A 16,823-nucleotide genomic window follows, 5' to 3' on the forward strand; every position below is an offset into this window, starting at 1 on the left:
AATAAACCAAATTATTTTCCTTTCACTGAAAAAAACCCACATAAGTAATTTTTCTTAATAACAAAATCTCACATTAATTTTTCCAAAAAGAAATGTACACATGTATCAAAAAATATACATCATTAGAGAATATCTTCCATCAAGACAGATATTTTGATATTAAAAAAACAAGATCTTTTTTATTCTGCAGGATACGCAAACTAAATTTTTTCACAAAATGAGGTACAAGTCCACATAAAATGGTAGCATTAAAAGGTTCTTTGCATCTTCCCTGTTCTTATTAACAGAGGTGAAGGGAAACTTGAACATTGACTCAGAGTAGTAGTAGTAGTAGTAGTATAAAAGAATACACCAGAGCTGTTGCCATTGGTAATTTAAATATCAAGGAAACCTTTTTAAAACTACTGAATCTGCAATATATGGTGCGGCTTTTCTGCAACAAACCCCCTACATTTTGAAATGCATAGTGCATATTACTGTGTACATGCTTCCAAGGTTCATGACTTTTATCACTGTGGTATTAGAAAAAACTTTACATCACTTAAATGGTTCCATCCTGGAGGCAGTTCCATCAGTGGTAGAACTGAGGTGGATGAAAGCTTGCCATTGATCTCAGTGAGAGAAGTACAGGATGCTGAAATAAGTATAGACAACAGAGGCTTCTGTTATAACTCTAAAAAATTAGTACAGAAAATTGGCTTCCAGTACCTGCTGTCCATTGATTTCAGAAACCTGTATGAATAATCATCTCTTGGGTCAATTTTAAATGTAACAATGACATGGTTTACCATATTTCAGAGAAGGCCTAGGTAAGTGGGTATTCTCAGGGTATTCTCACTGCACATCCCAAACATAACTGCAAATCATCTCAGCAAGACTTCTGTGGCCAAACACATAGTTTATTTTAGATGCTTTGTGTTATATTTCCCCCAATTTTATCAGTTTGGATTTATGAAAGCTGCAGAACACACAGAGTGGAGGCTATGCTATAATATTCCACTGTGTGGACTGGAAATGTAATTTTATGGAAAACAAACCTACAGGCAAAGACAGGGAATTAAATGGCTAGAGGAATGCCAAATTAGAGAAATCAATGAATCCTTGTGGAATAAAAGCATGATAGGGAGGAAGTACACTATCTACCAGACAGAGTACAAAGCCTTGGGTAAAAACAGAAAGTGTCAATATATCCTGGAGCTTAATACAGAGTGAGAAATACTTGGAACACAGAAGAACACCTATTTATGCAGCTGGAACCAGGGCATCTGTATTATTCCATATGCCTGCTTCCACCACTTTTCTTAACACTGAATTGTATATAATCATGAAATGGTTTACACTGGAAAATACCTTAATCATCAAGTCCAACCATTAACCCAGCTCTGCCAAGTCTACCGCTAAACCACGTCCCTCAATGCCACACCTACACATCTTTTAAATGCCTCCAGAAATGGGGACTCAACCACTTCCTCGGGCAGCCTGTCCCAGTGCTTGGCAACTGTTTTTGTGAAGAATTTTATCCTAATATCCCACTGGAACCTCCCCTGGCACGACTGAAGGTCATTTCTCTTCATCACTCATGACTTGGTAGAAGAGACTGACAGCCACCTCTCTACAACCTCTTTCAGGTAGTTGTAGGGAGTGATAAGGTTCCTCCTCAGCACCCTTTTCTTCAGACTAAAAACCCATAACTCCCTCAGCCATTCCTCATTAGATTTGTGCTCCAGACCCTTCACCAGCTCCATTGTCCTCCTCTGGACATGCTTCACCAGCCTCACCAGTGCAGAGTACAGGGGAACAGAAAATCACGGCCCTCATCCTACTGGCCACACTATTTCTGATACAGGCTAGAATGGCATTGGCCTCCTTGGCCACCCGGGCACACTGCTGGCTCATGTTCAGTGGCTATAGATCAGCACCCCAGCTCCTTTTCTGCTGTGCAGCTTTCCAGCCACTCAACCCCAAGTCTATAGCACTGCATGGGGTTGTTGTGACCCAAGGGCATGACCCAACACTTAGTAGTGAATTGCTTAAAAAGGCATTCATCAAATGAGCCATTTGACAAATACTGCCTTTCAATACTCCACTTATTTTTTTCAAATACTGTCTAATATGAATTTATTAGTTTATTAAATCTCTACTGGTATATTTGGGGCAAACACTAATGTGTTGACCTGCCCTGATAGTACATTATTATTATTTTTAAAAATCAATTTATAGACAGTTAAATACCATTAAAAGTAGTGTGCAGAACAGTTTTATCAATTTAAATTGCTAGAAACCTGTATCTCTATTTTACCTTCTTGACAGGTAGCTTAATTCTTGAGAAAGAAGAAATCAAGTCATTTTTTTCAAGATGTGGGTTCACTTATAGCTCAGAATATGACTAAATTTAACCAATTTTCTGAGATAGCCATTTCATAAATGAATAGAATACTTAAGCAGCAAAATAGCAGGGCCAGCAGGTTATTCCACATCCATGGATAAACACAGTATTTGGACCTCTTTTTATTCTCAGTACTAATACATTCTCAAGATAGTTTTCTTCATCACCTACCAAAAATGTTGTTTTACTGCTACCACCAAGGTCCCATATGTCCTAAAGGGAAATTTTTTCATAATGGTAGGGGGAAATTTCAGTATAAAGAATTAGATTAATAACTTATTCATTCCTTTCCATGCAGTTACTTTAGAGCAAAGATCTGCTGTACATTTTAGTCTTCAAATGCAAACAGGAATAAATAATATCACTCTTTCTTAATCTCCCCTGTGTATAACTGTAATCCACAGCCATTTGAACAAACTGCACTAATCCTTGTGCTAAAATTTAAGAGCCTAAAAATAATCCTCTGTAAGAGATGGTCCCTAATTTATCTGAGTTCATCACACATATTTCTGCAAATTTACTAATGTGTGGTGATACACCTGATCTAAACACTAACATGCATATGTTGCTCACAAGCCATCCCCCTGGGAAGCTCCATCCTCATGTAAGATATTTAAACTCCTTTAGTGACCTTCTAGGATTGAAGATACCAAGTAGTGATATAAAACAAAAAGATCGTATTCCCTACTTCCTGGAAAAAAATATCCAATATATTCTAAGGGAATAATAAAACATAACCCTCTTATTCTGGGGATGACTGTTTCTACTGAAGACTTTTTTCTCCCTAGCAGATAAAACAATCCCTAACAGAAATGGTAACACTGATTAACTTTGTGCTTTAAGAAGACAATGGAAATAGGATATATTTCTTAATCTGTTTACATAGATAATAACACTTCATATGTCAAAGACAATAGCTTTGCTACAACCTTTCAGTTAGTATTCTCAGTACAGAAGCCAGTTTTATGCAGAAAAATAGCAAAAAGTGGGGAAAGGTCAGCTATATAGTATTATCCACTGTGCCACTCATCAGTATGTCACAACTTCAATCTATTCTACCAAACTGTTGCTAAGATAGAGATCTACAACTCTTTTGTTTGGTTCTCTGCTTGTTTGTTTGTTTGTTTAGAACAAGGCTACTGGGTTCTTTTTCAATTTAAACAAAATCAAAATATGTATATGCCATATTTTAAATGTTACTGAGAATTTACCTTTGTGTTGTTTTGATAAAATGAAATTTGACCAAGTATTTTGCTCTAGTAACTCATGCAAATTCTATCTCTTTAATAAGGAAGGTACTTACTTCTTTTCTGTCACCTAATATTAATCAATTTAGAGTCTGTACAACTGGAATTAAGAATTAAGCCTTTATTCCAGGACTAAGTATGCATGTTCAGAAAAATAAATCAAAGGAGTATGCATCAAACAACTACATATCTAAGTGGCTGATCAGGGTCAAGACCATTGAAACTTTTATAGAAAACTTGGAATAGACTTATTCAAATGAAACATCCTTCCAAAAGTTCTTGTTTAATCATCAGCAATCAAATAAATTATATAGCTCTCATATTTCCCATATGCCATTCAATAGCATTCTCATTGTCATCATTTTCGTCATCTGTTCAAGAAAGGCTGGGACTTATATGAATGTTTGAAACCCTAGAAACATATTAGAAATTGTTTAAACCGAAAGGTTAAACAAAATAATTTCCTTGTTATAGTTGTTGAGCTTTAAGAGACACAAAGTATGTTCAAGTCAGTGAGGAGGTTCCCTTCTCCTTCCAACACTATTCTTAATGGCCTCAAGAGTACACAGAAGCTCTTAACACACCAAAGTCACTAGTCCCTAACAGAGAATCAGAAATACATATTGCTTTTAGAAGTAGTATCTGAAGCAGGTGAATCAGCATGATTTACGTTGTCTGGATTTCCCTTCCGAAGCATCCAGTGAGAGAGTATTTCTTTTTCCTTAAAGTGTCAAAACTTAGTTCAAACCAGTTTTAATTCAAAACTTTTTCCAACATTAAACTGATGTCTCAGGAAACACAATGCTATTTGGTTTAACAAATCTAGAAGTCACCTTACTACTAATGGACAAATCCCTGGGCCCTACCCAACTAGTCACTAGACATGTGTGATTTTTTTTTTTTAGTACCACAGAATCTGAGTACACAATCAGGCACAGATTAAATAGTTCTTGTTTTCACACAGTTATAGACATACAATCCATGGAAGTGATACAGGTGAGAATGTCTACAAAGCAGAGCAAGCAAAATGTTACTGAGGATATATGTATTAGAAGAAAAAAGTTAGGACTTCATTAACATTTACCCAATATGTGCTCTAACAGGGAATTCCTCCATTTCTAAAAAGCATTAAAAAATTAGAGGTTTGATGAAAAACCTGCATACCATTGCAGGGAAAGAAACCAATTTTAACTTGTAGACAAAGATGATCCACCTTCATTAAATACTTTGCCATCTTTATGTACGTCTATCTTTCTAATATTAGGAACTGTCTGAAGTCATGAAATTCAAAACTACACTGTTGAGCTCCTGCCAAAAACAGATGTTGTTAAGAGTGACAGTCTAGAGTTGAGGTATTTTCAGCTGATTGAATACCTGTAATTTAATATGGGTCTATTTATTATGCCTAAAATATTTTTTTTGCTATTGTAACAAAATGTAATGAAAAACTATATTTTTCCTTTAATTTTCTAAGAAGAAAATAAAAAAGTCATCTGTTTCTAATGATCAAATACAGAAAATTATAGTCAAAATGATAAAGGTTTGTAAAGGGATAACAAAATTATAAAAAGAGGTTCCAGGAGGTATAATAAAAAAATCTCAATTAGACTAGGCATCAAAATTCCAAGTCAAACTATAGGTATAATAACCCAGGTGAGCCACTGAGTAATTAAGGGGAAACAAATATACAAGTAGTTTTCAGCTGAAACTCAAACAACGATCACATTTGATTACCTGCCTTTTTATATTGGTAGCATGTTTTAATAGCAGAGTTTGCTACAATTTTGTAGCTAATTCTTGAAAAAGGCTCAGTGAAGTCAAAGGAAAACAAACCTGTACAAGTAATTATTTCTTTTGGTGTGGGATGGAGGTGAACAGAAAGTGAAGCAGAAAAAAAATCAAGAGAAACCCAAAAGGTATGCACTACACATTTCGTAGGAGGAATTTAGAGAAAAGTAATATCCCTTCTGTCTTCTGCCCTCATTCTTCCACCTTTTCAGTTAAACGTGACCACCACATGAAAATATTGAAATGTTAGGTTGCAAGAAGCTATCAATAGATTACCCAAAACATTCTGTTTGACAGAAGGGAAGTGGCTACTAAAAATATTTGATAAAGGAAAGCATTTACTATTAAATATCATCAAAGACATTTAAAAATGAAAGCATATTTTCCATCAAAGCATCAACATTTTTAATCAAGAATATAACAAACCAGAAATTCAATGATGTTTCATAATCCTTTTTTCCATGATAAAACTTTAACTGGAAAAAAAATTGATGAGACTTGGATGAATTTTATAAATATATTTTGATACTGACAATGGGCTCTTTTGACTTGTGTTTCAACCCTCTCTAAATGTACTAGCTGGCTAACCCTAGGGACATTGTGAATGTAAATCAGGCACAGATTTAAATTATTTAACACCACATACACACTATGCCAACACGCATGCAGTTAACCCAGAACAACGTACAGCAAGACAATCCTTGCAGAAGCTGCCTACATTGCAGAGTTAGAAAATTAACTCAAAACACTCCAGAAATACAGCAGCAGATTAGCTTATTTAACTCAGATTACATATTTAGGAAAAGGAAATTGTCATCAGTCATTAATGTCAACAGCTAGGTCAAAAGGTATTTCTAACACTGTTGTCATTAATTAACTTAACCTCTACAGGATCAATATTTAGAAGGCAAAATCTGTTTCAAATGAACAATAGTTTGAGGTTCAAAAATAGTATGATGAAAATAAATACACCAACAGATAGCTCCATCCAGCATTTAGCAGAAAAAAAACATGGATTTCATTATTTTGATTGAAACAGAACTATAAACAGTTATAGATGGTTATTTACCTGATTATGGGTTGTATGTGAACTCCCAAAGTCTTCTTGCTTTCCCAGCATTACCAGCGGTGCTGCCAGCTCTTCTGTCCTTACAGCCTGGACAGGATGGGTGCAGCAGCCAGGAAACCCAGCTGGACGAACACCTCATCCACCTGGGCACTTTCTCTGTTCCTGGGGAGGCTGAGTTCAACAGCAACCTGTGCCTCCTTTCATTGGCATGAAGCATGTACTGCCTCTTCAACTTCAGATCCACACCTTTTTCAGCACTATTATTTTTATGTTATAGAAGTCAGGTGTTAAAGGAGAAAAAATGATCTGTAGATAGGGAACAGTAAGAGGATTCATGGGGGGAAAAAAAGCATGGAGCCTGAGTTTTTTATGGAGGAACTGAGAAAACTGTAAAAAATGAAAGCTCCCTCTTCTGCTTCCAAAATTTTATTCATATTCACTGAATAGGAATTTTACTAGCTGATATATTTCTGTTGCTTCTCACTACTTGCTTATGTCCTCTTCAACAGGAGGGGATGAACTGTGATGGACACTCATATCCATGTATGCACTAGAGAGGTTAATCCATGACTTGCCAAACCAAAAAACCAAACTTCACCCTACCCCTGAATACAGAGATTTTTGTGAGGAAAGATAGGAAATACATACTATCACCCAGAAACACAGCTGAGACAACAACCTTTCTCCTAAGTGGAATGAGGAACCAAATGTATATAGGCATTCAGGAGCCAGCACACCTCCACATTTGTGAATCTTCAGACAGCACAGAACTGCTAGTCTAATCTGCACTACATCTGTTTGTCAGCACAGGCAACCATAAATTTAAAAACAACTCTGAGCCTAGCACTCTGTGCCCTGGGTATGAAACAATATCTGAAACCCTTAGGACACAGATGAGAAAAACTAAAAGCACAAAATTTTCTCTGTAGCCAGTTGAAGGTGGCAGAGCACACTCCTGTAATTATGCTCTGGTTGATTGAGTCAAACCCTATTTGCAATGACTAGATTCAGCCAGTATACTGGCAGTCAAGTGTGCCATGAAATGCTTCTGTCACATTCTTGTTCCTGATAGTCTGAAGCTATTGTAGCTACTGAAGCTATTTAATTCATTTTCCTCTTTGAAGATCAGACAACACAAATCCCCACATCTTAGTGCATAGTTCCCATGGTAGCTCTGGAAGCAGTGTTGGAAAGCAAGCCCTTTCCCTCATATCCAGGGCAATAAGGGCCATCAGGCAGTAGGCAGGACCATGCTGGGTCAGACAGCTGCCCAGTAGCAAGTCTTTAATACCATCTATAAGCAGGTGTCTAGGGATGAGGGGTAACAGGTAGGTATCCATGACATTTCTCCCTACACTTAGCCCATCCCAAACTATTTCCATCTATGGAAGAGGCTTCCTTAGGCAGATGCAACTTCTATAAGGCACTCAAGAATACATGTATGTTTTTAGGAAAGGTTATTCGAGTCACTGGAACCCTCTAAGCTCTAGCTTAACATCCTGTATTTTCAGTAAACACATTCTTGAGAAAAATATGCAAAAAGCCAAAACCTAACAGAGAAACCAGAAAGATAAATAAAGCAAGGATCTTCTGTCCTTTTCTCAATTCTACTTTGCAGAAAATTTGGCAGAAACTATCAGCAAATTTGTCCTTAAAAGCACTCGGTATTTAAATATACATTTAAACCATTTTTGAAATTAAAAAGGGAGGGAAAATCCAGCACCTCTCTTTTTATAAAACAGGATATAACAAAATTAACAGCTCTGTATAGTTTTTAGAAAAAAAAATTACCACCTTCCAATTTTCAGATTCCCTAAAAATATCAAAGAACAATTATTTTGGGACTCCAAAATAATAAAAAGGAACACTCTGACAGATTTACAAGGATATGCAAACTGATTTCTAAATTTATGGGACTGGCGCTCTTTAAGTGGCATGAAGAAATAAATACTTTTTTAACATGCAAGCCAAGAACATTCCTGGAGTCTTGCACCCTAAGTAGTCACTGCTGAGAGAAAATAAAAAATCCTTGTTCTTCATTTGTACTTCTGTTCTGAAATAAAGGTGAATTGAAGGGGGGAGGGGGAGTATACTAAGCTTATTAAATACTATTTGGTTAATTCACACTATATGAACATAACAGTCAACCTTGCTTGGAGTTTGTTATGCATCTCTATCCATGCAGCAACCCCACCAGGCTGCTGACGGATAAACTGATCCAATGAAGCACAACTGGCAAATTTACTCAATCAACAGCAATCCTAACACACGCATCTTTAAAGGAATCTGTCAGAGGTAGTGAATCCTTTGATGGCATGCCACTTTAACCATAACACTGCCCTTTCACTTAAGTCTTTTTTCTGAAATTCAGTTACACGCTTTTCACAACTAATCCTGTAATAAAATTATCTGAAGGCTTCTCATAAACACAGGCAAGGGAGCTCTGCAAGAGGGAGGATAAATTTGTTGCCAGAAGTGTAGGAAGAGGGGAAAGAAAAGAAGGTGATGTAGAGCCCTAGATAGTCAGCCTTGCTGTTCCTTGGCTGCCAGAACACCCAGGTGAGCCTGATCAGAAGCAGCTGCAAGGTCTTCCTCCAGGAATAGCCTTGGCCCACTCAGGTATTCCCTCCCTTGTGGGTGGCTGTGGCAGCTATAGCAACAGCCCTGCCTTTGCAGGGCTCCGGCACTGGCCAAACAGGTAGTGAGATTCATTTGCCAGTCTGCACTGAAATCTATTTCTAAATTCTACCTAAAAGGTACAAACTTAAGAAAACTTAAACTCGTAGGAAATCTGAGCCGGGGTGGGGGGGGGGGGGGGGGAGCAGGGTGCGAAGGAACTGTTAAGTTAATGCTTGTGTGTGACTTTACCTGTTAAACTCAGCTGTAGAGTTCAGACATGCTGGAGTTACTGAGACGTGATGTCAGAGGTTCTCATTTATCTAGTTAAACTGTTACTTCACATATCAGTAAGCTGCCCAGTCTTACAATCTAACTCATACAAAATTAAGAAATACTGCCTTTGAAATCTTAATTAGTAGAGTTGTAATAGTCTCTTTCTCCGATACTACCATACTTCATATGTCAGACAAGCCAAACAGCTGAACAAAGAGCAAGATGTGTGGACCTTATCAAGCACTGTTAGATGATGTAATTCTGTCCTTATGCCCTGTTTCCTTCCCTTAAGCATATTTCTTACCTTAAAACAAAATCTTCATTCTTCCATATTCCCAATCATTGTGTGGGTTTCCCCCAGAGTTGTCATTCCACATGACTGCCAGTCCTACATATCCAAAAGTCCTGTCTTATTTCAGAAAACGTATGACCTAAGGTTTGTGGTTTCGTTTGGGGGGAAGGGGGTTATGGGGGGAGAGGGCCTTTTTTCACCTTTAGGACAAAATTTTCTAATTTATCTCTGCATTTGTGAAAAACAGAATCTCATTTAAAAGAGAAGAGGAACATACTGTAATCATGATTTTGGGGTTTTTATAGTTAATAAAGTATCCATATTATGTAACTTCCAATAAAAGCCTGAGGTAGCTCACCACAAGGCACAGTCTTCATGTCTGCCACTTACCATATGTCCTATCTTCCTTCCACTTCCTGCACATCCCTTCTCAAGCTCATTCCCAAATACCACTTAAGCCCCTCATCCACTTCCTTTTTCTCTTCCTCACCTTTCATCCTTGTTTCTTTCAAACCCATACCATTGTTCATTTTTTTTCTCCATAATCCACAATATGGAGAATTGGCCGGTCTTCGCTCATTGCACATCTGTCCTGACGTAAGCCATCTCTTTCCCCCTGCAGGAGTGAGCAAAGCACACCCAGTAAGTCTTTGGCCTCAGCCTGCTCCCCTCTGACTAGCAAATCCTTCAAGCCCTGTGTCACCGCTCACCCCTAGCATTACTGAGGGCAGAGGCCATTCCAGGCTCATCCAGGGTCATTATAGAGCAGATCACCTTCAGTGCCATCACACTGCCTCTCCAGGACAACAAAGTGGTGAGGCCCAGCCAGCACAAGTTTATGAAAAGTAGGTCCTGCTTGACCAGCCTGACCTCCTCCTGTGACAATGTGACTGGCTTAGTGGATGAAGGAAAGCTGTGGATGTCATCTATCAAATCTGTCAAAAGTTTCAGTAAAACCTTTGATACAAAGCATTCTAATGGAGAAACTGTCTTGACCCTGGTGTGGATGGGTACACTGTTCTCTGGATGAAAAACTGGTTGGATGGTCTGGCCCAGAGGGTGGTAGTGAATGGAGTTACATCCAGCTGACAGCTGGTCACAAGTGGTGTTCTCCAGGGCTCAGTGTTGGGACCAGTCCTGTTTAACATCTTCATCAATGTTCTGGACAAGGGGATCCAAGTGCACTTTCACTCAGTTTGCAGACAACAAAGTGGGTGGGAGTTTGGAGACGACAGGAGGGTAGGAAAGCTGTGCAGAGGCATCTGGACAGGCTGGCTCATTGAGGTGATGTCAATTGTATGAGGTTCAACAAGATCAAGTGCTGGGTCTTGCGTCTGGGTCACAACAACTCCATGCAGTGCTACAGGCTCAGGGATGAGTGGCTGGAAAGGTGCCCAGCAGAAAAGACGTGAGGGTTCTGTTTAACAGCTGGCTGATGCATGATCCAGCAATGTATCAAGATGGACAAGAAGGCCAATGGCATCCTGGCCTCTATCAAAAATATTGTGGCCAGCAGGATGAAGGCAGTGATCAACCCTCTGTGCTTGGCCCTAGTGATCCCACATCTTGAGTACTGTGACCAGTTTGGGGCCCCTCAATAAAAGAAAGACATTGAGGTGCTGGAGCATGTCCAGAGAAGTGCATTGGAGCTGGTGAAGGGTCTGAAGCACAAGTCTTAGGAGCACTTGAGAGAGCTGAGGGTGTTTAGCCTGGAGAAAAAGAGGCTAAAGGGGCTTGTTGCTCTGTACAACTACCTGAAAGGATATTGTAGCCACATACACAGTCAGTCTGTTCTCCCATGTAACAAGCAATAGGACAAGAAGAAATGGCCTCAAGTTGCACCAGGAGAGGCTTAGATTGGTATTAAGAAAATATTTCTTCACCAAGAGGACTGTCAAGAACTGGGACAGGCTGCACAGGCAAGTAATTGAGTCACTATCCCTGAAGGTATTTAAAAGACATTTAGAAGTGGCCCTTGGCTTAGTGGTAGACTTAGCAATGTTGGGTTAACAATTGGACTCAGTCATCTTAAGAGTATTTTCCAACCTAAATGATTCTGTGATCCTATTCCCTTGACAAGGCAGGCAGCCGCAGACCCCTTGTACCTCTGATGTCCACCAGAAGCTTTATCTTCCTATTCCTGGACCATACAGATAGTGATTCTGCACTTGCTTGCTGTCACATTTGGGCTAACATTTCAAGATAGATCATTTCAAGATAGATCCCAAAACACCGCAGTAGAGAGCTTTTCGGGATTTCGCTACGGACAAGGAAATCCAAGCTTCTACATGGGTGGGAAGCTCTCAGTGGAGAGAAAAGACAAAACATGAGCTGCTTAAAATTTGCTAAGTGCGCAGTACTGTCCAGTATAAGAGCCTGGATAATCTTAGAGATTGATTTAAATTTACTACATTATTTTTTATTAATTTTAATTTTAGTTAAAGGGCTTAATTTTAACTAGTGATTCAGCATCAGACTGCACATCAGCAAGGATGTCCAAACCAAAACTGACCTAGATCTGAGCAATATGAAGTATAAGAGTTTTCTTCACTGTGTCAAAAAATAGTAAGGGTGACACAGGGACAATGAAGAGGAAAAGGAAGAGGAACAAAAGCAATGAAAAGAATTCTGTTTATTTGAGCTAATGGCTGAACAACTCTGAGAAATGTGCCAGGATTTTAGATTAGCCGGAAAAGAGAATGAGCTGTAATAGAAAAAAAAAAATCAGTGTTTATTCTGTGCTCCTCCTCTTCCTTCCACTCTTCCCAGGAGTACTAGAAAATAGTGACAAAGAGACAAAAATTAATTGCATAAAGAGGAAGTGAAGTGCAAAAAAAGTTGAAGACTTCAGGGGAAACCCTATGGGTTATTGCCAGATTTGAGGACATTTATTTTTGCTTGCTTTCCAAATTTAATTGGAGATGATAAAATCGATAATTAGGAAGAAAAGAACAGCTTAGGAGAAAAAGCAAAATGCTGTGCTTGCATAACTGGTAACAAGAAGTTTCAAATCCATTAGTCATTGAAGATAACATTAAGCAACACCCAACAAACACTTGATAGATTGTATCCCATGGCACTATCTGAACCACCCAAAGCAATCTTTGATTTGCTAATCCAGCAGCAGAGAAGTTCTAAAAGACACTTTTCACTTCTTGGCCTTTCTCATAAAATTTCCACAGTGATCTCAGCACTTTGCAGTGACCTAAACACACCTCTTCATCAAAGAAGGAGAAGTAAAATCTCAAAGGACAACATTTGTAAAGGATTTAAATACTGATCATTAAAGACTGATTTGTATCACTTCTCAGATGTTAGTACTTTAGGTTTATTGAAAGCCAGTGCAAAGTGTCAAGGAATGTAGGTCAAGACAGGGCTTTATCCTGTAAAATAATGACTCAGAAAATGTTCAGGCCACCCTGCATAATTTCTGTCACCAGCCATGCTTAAGCATCTGATATTAAAGCATCCACTATTGTAGCCAAGCTTGCTCTTCAGCTCACCCCATGAATCCACTACAGTCACTTCTCGCCTTTTAGCTACAAACTCCGGGATAATGGCTCTCTTCCCCACAAGGCAGCTAAAAATGCAGGAATTGGCTGCTTCTCAACTTCTCTTAGAGAACAGGACCACTTTTCCTTCCCAAGACTAGACACTTTGGTGCTCTGGTTGTGCAACTATAAAGAAAAGCCTGATGGAAATTTTACGTGTACAGAAGTGCAGACAATGAAACCCATAGCAAATTCTGAGCATTATCTTGTACAGAAGAGCTGCCAATCTTTTCAAAAACTTATTAATATCTAGGGAGATGCTGGAAGAAAGGATAAAAATAAGTAAAATACATCTTTCCAAAAAAAAGAAAAAAGGCAAGAAATTGTTTTTGGTAATCTTCCTGTACATTTGTGTTTGTCGTTAAACAAAAAATGGAAAAAATACTAAAAAATTATTTACTGCCTAGCAATAGGTTTATATGAATCAAACAGTATTAAATTGTAGAAGAAAAACCTCTCCAGGAATCCATAGCCCATTCCAAAAAAAACAATTATTAAATTATGAAAAGAAGTGAATTATCATGTGACTGTAAGAACAGCATTAGACTTCTAATAAAAATCATAACTTAAAAATTAACTCCAGCTGACCGGGATAGCAGCATTGCCAAATTCAGTGAAGTTATCTGTAGTTACATTGCTATGACCATTTAACATATCCAAAGAACGGAGAATTCGATAATGATATAATAGGGTAAGTTTTAAGACACGTCTTACTTAACATCCACAAGACAGAAAAGGCAGCATACTTGTTTAGTTATTGCATTAGTTCCCTTCCAGCCTTTAAAAAAAAAAAAACACCAAAAACACAAACCCCCAAATCATTAAACTCTGTGTCAGTGGGTGCACGCAGCATACTGATGCTCCTCCTTGGACCTCGTGAGCCACGCATTAATTTCTTGACATACTAACCTCTTGCTGGCAAAAATATCTTTAATTCTCCAGTCACCTTCCATTTGCCTTTAGTTTAAAGATGATTCATGCCAGCTTGTCCGTGGTTACCACTGACTCACCACAAACTCTGACAATGGTCCCAGTAGAAAACAATAGGGAATGAAAAGAATAAAGATAAAGAAGAGAACAGGACAGGACCTATGCTACCTCTAGAGGGGACAGCAAGCACGTCACAGCACTGGCTGCACCCTGCGTAGGGTGCCCTGGCACATGGAGGGGTGGGAGGAGGGAGGGATTGGACACAGCTATAAGGGAAATACCTTGTTGAGAATACATCCTTTGGACCAACTGAATAATGTCCATTGAAAATCTATGCTACTGAGAGCCCTTTAAGAAATTAGCTAACTCCAGAGTTGTGAAATCAAGAGGCAGATAGTAAAGAGATGCTTTCACTGCATGGACTGAGCTGCCTTCTCTGCAGCTCAAGCACTGCCCATCTGATGAACTGTGAGCTTGTAGGGGGACGGACTTGATCTTTTGAAACTTGTAGAAATAAACTGAAAAAATGGTGCATTATTTTGCACATTTCTGCAGTGGGGCAGTATTCTATTAAGGGCTTTGCAACATGGAGACCTTGTACAAATTTGGAGAAAACCTTTGTCCTAGTTCAGCAGGAGGGACCAGCTAACCCTGTGTGGGGGTGATTAAAGCTGTATATTCTACCCCCTCTATTCATTCCCCAAGGTCAATGGGCCATTAGCAGCAGCTGCCCAGGGAGCCATTATCACCTTCACACCCAGCCTGAGGGGGGCGGAGCTGCTAATGGGCCATCAACAGTTCAACACCCCCTGGCTCCCAGAGTTAATCACCCATTGTGTGAGTCCCCGCCCCGGGGGAGGGACTGGGTGCTCCCTGAGGGTACATAAGTGGTGGGTAAGAAGACCTTGGGAACTTCTCATCGGATCCAGAGCAGCAGCAGGACCTTGACAGGAGGAGATCACCACTCTCGCCCAGACCACAGCCCTCGCCTGCACCAACAGGTTTTTCTTTTTCTTTTGCTCTGGACTTGGGGGAACCACAGGGGTCTCAGCACAAGGGCAAACGAACCCCCTTGGGTTTGTGCCCCAGGACACTGGATTATACTGCTGGGGTTTTGTGAGTTGAAAGCAATTTCCCTTGTGTGTCAGTGTTGTTATTGTAATATTATTATAAAATTTTAGCTCTGGTTTATAATCTCTCTTGTGGTGAGTTCATTTCCCCTGCTGGTTCACCTTTAAATCAGCACACCTTTATGTCATAAAGACATTGACAGTGAAAATTCCCCAATGGAAGACCAAGAAAAAAAAACAAAACAAACAAACATACATACAAACTAAAACTAAAAAAAAAGGTGTTGGCATGGATGACCTACAAGGAAAGATATAAAATATCACATGGAGTGAAATGAAAATTAAAAGAGGAATGATCCTTATGAATTAATGAAGTATTTCTGACTCTGAAGTCTTCCAAAGTAGTCATCTACCAGTGTCCTGGCATTTCCAGCTGTTGGCCACGTCAGACACGTTAAAACAATCAGACTTAGGTAAAATATACCATCTAAAGTAGCATTTCATCTGTTTACTTTTTGTTCTGTTCAGAACAGTACTATGTTACTCCTTAATCAAAGAATTCTGTATAGGCAGGATTAAAACATGACTTATACTGAAGCTCTGTAAAGCAGCTTTGCTATTTCTAGGACCTCGAGTTCTAAATTTGAAAGCTCCCATAACCTCTGTATAATGATGAACAGTCTTTCTCTTATCTGATTGCTGAGGAATAACCATCCTGAACTCTGCATTTTGTCCTGAATTTAAAAATAAACTTTTTTTCCACAACTTCTGTCCTAATATTCTATGTTGTGCTGTGTAGCAGGCCCAATCTCTTAGTCCTTTATGCCAGAGAGAAAAAAAGGCTCCTTCTTTGAATGATTTACTGGCCTCTCTGAGTTTTCACTGACAGAAAGATTACTTTGTCTGGATTTTTTTAAAAGTCTTTGTATGCAACTCCTCCATACCCATGAACAAGCTTAAGGAGCACAGACAATGCTTTAAAGTACTATCTGTTTTTCAAGGTCTGAAACACAGATGTCTCTTTTTGGTAATGCTGCATGCCATTGACCTTACTGCAATTTTGATGTCTCCCATTGGTGCACCATCCAGACATAATTTGTTAGGTAAAGCGGTGTTTCTTTGTGAGGTGTTTTTTTTTGTTTTTTGGGGTTTGGGTTTTTTTTAGAAGCTAGTTTCAATTTCCAGCCTTGAGCTTATCTTAATGTTGTTTCACTTTTCAACAAATTATTTATACACAGATACCCTCACTTACCAGATTGTAAAGGATCTTAACTAGTGAAGAAGGAAACATAAATTAATTTTTCTTTTCAGATCTAAATCTTTCTGATTCAAGCAGAATCTTCTTTCATTTGCCTTCCCTTCTTTCCTTTCCCTTCCTTTTCCATTGTATCCATATTTTGCAGAGAAAATTTGGAAGAACCAATTAGAACCTACCTGCATGATAGCCATATCACAGTTCCACCTAACTGAAATGCTGTCCTTTGTTTGAATAAAGCTAGCGCAGACTAGAGTGATATGGTTGGGGATTTATCCTCTTCAGTTTCTCTTAATTTTTAGTGTATACTTCCTGTAACTACTTAAACCACAGTTGCTGAAGG

This window comes from Pithys albifrons, chromosome 2, assembly GCF_047495875.1.
Source record: "Pithys albifrons albifrons isolate INPA30051 chromosome 2, PitAlb_v1, whole genome shotgun sequence".
NCBI lineage: Eukaryota > Metazoa > Chordata > Aves > Passeriformes > Thamnophilidae > Pithys > Pithys albifrons.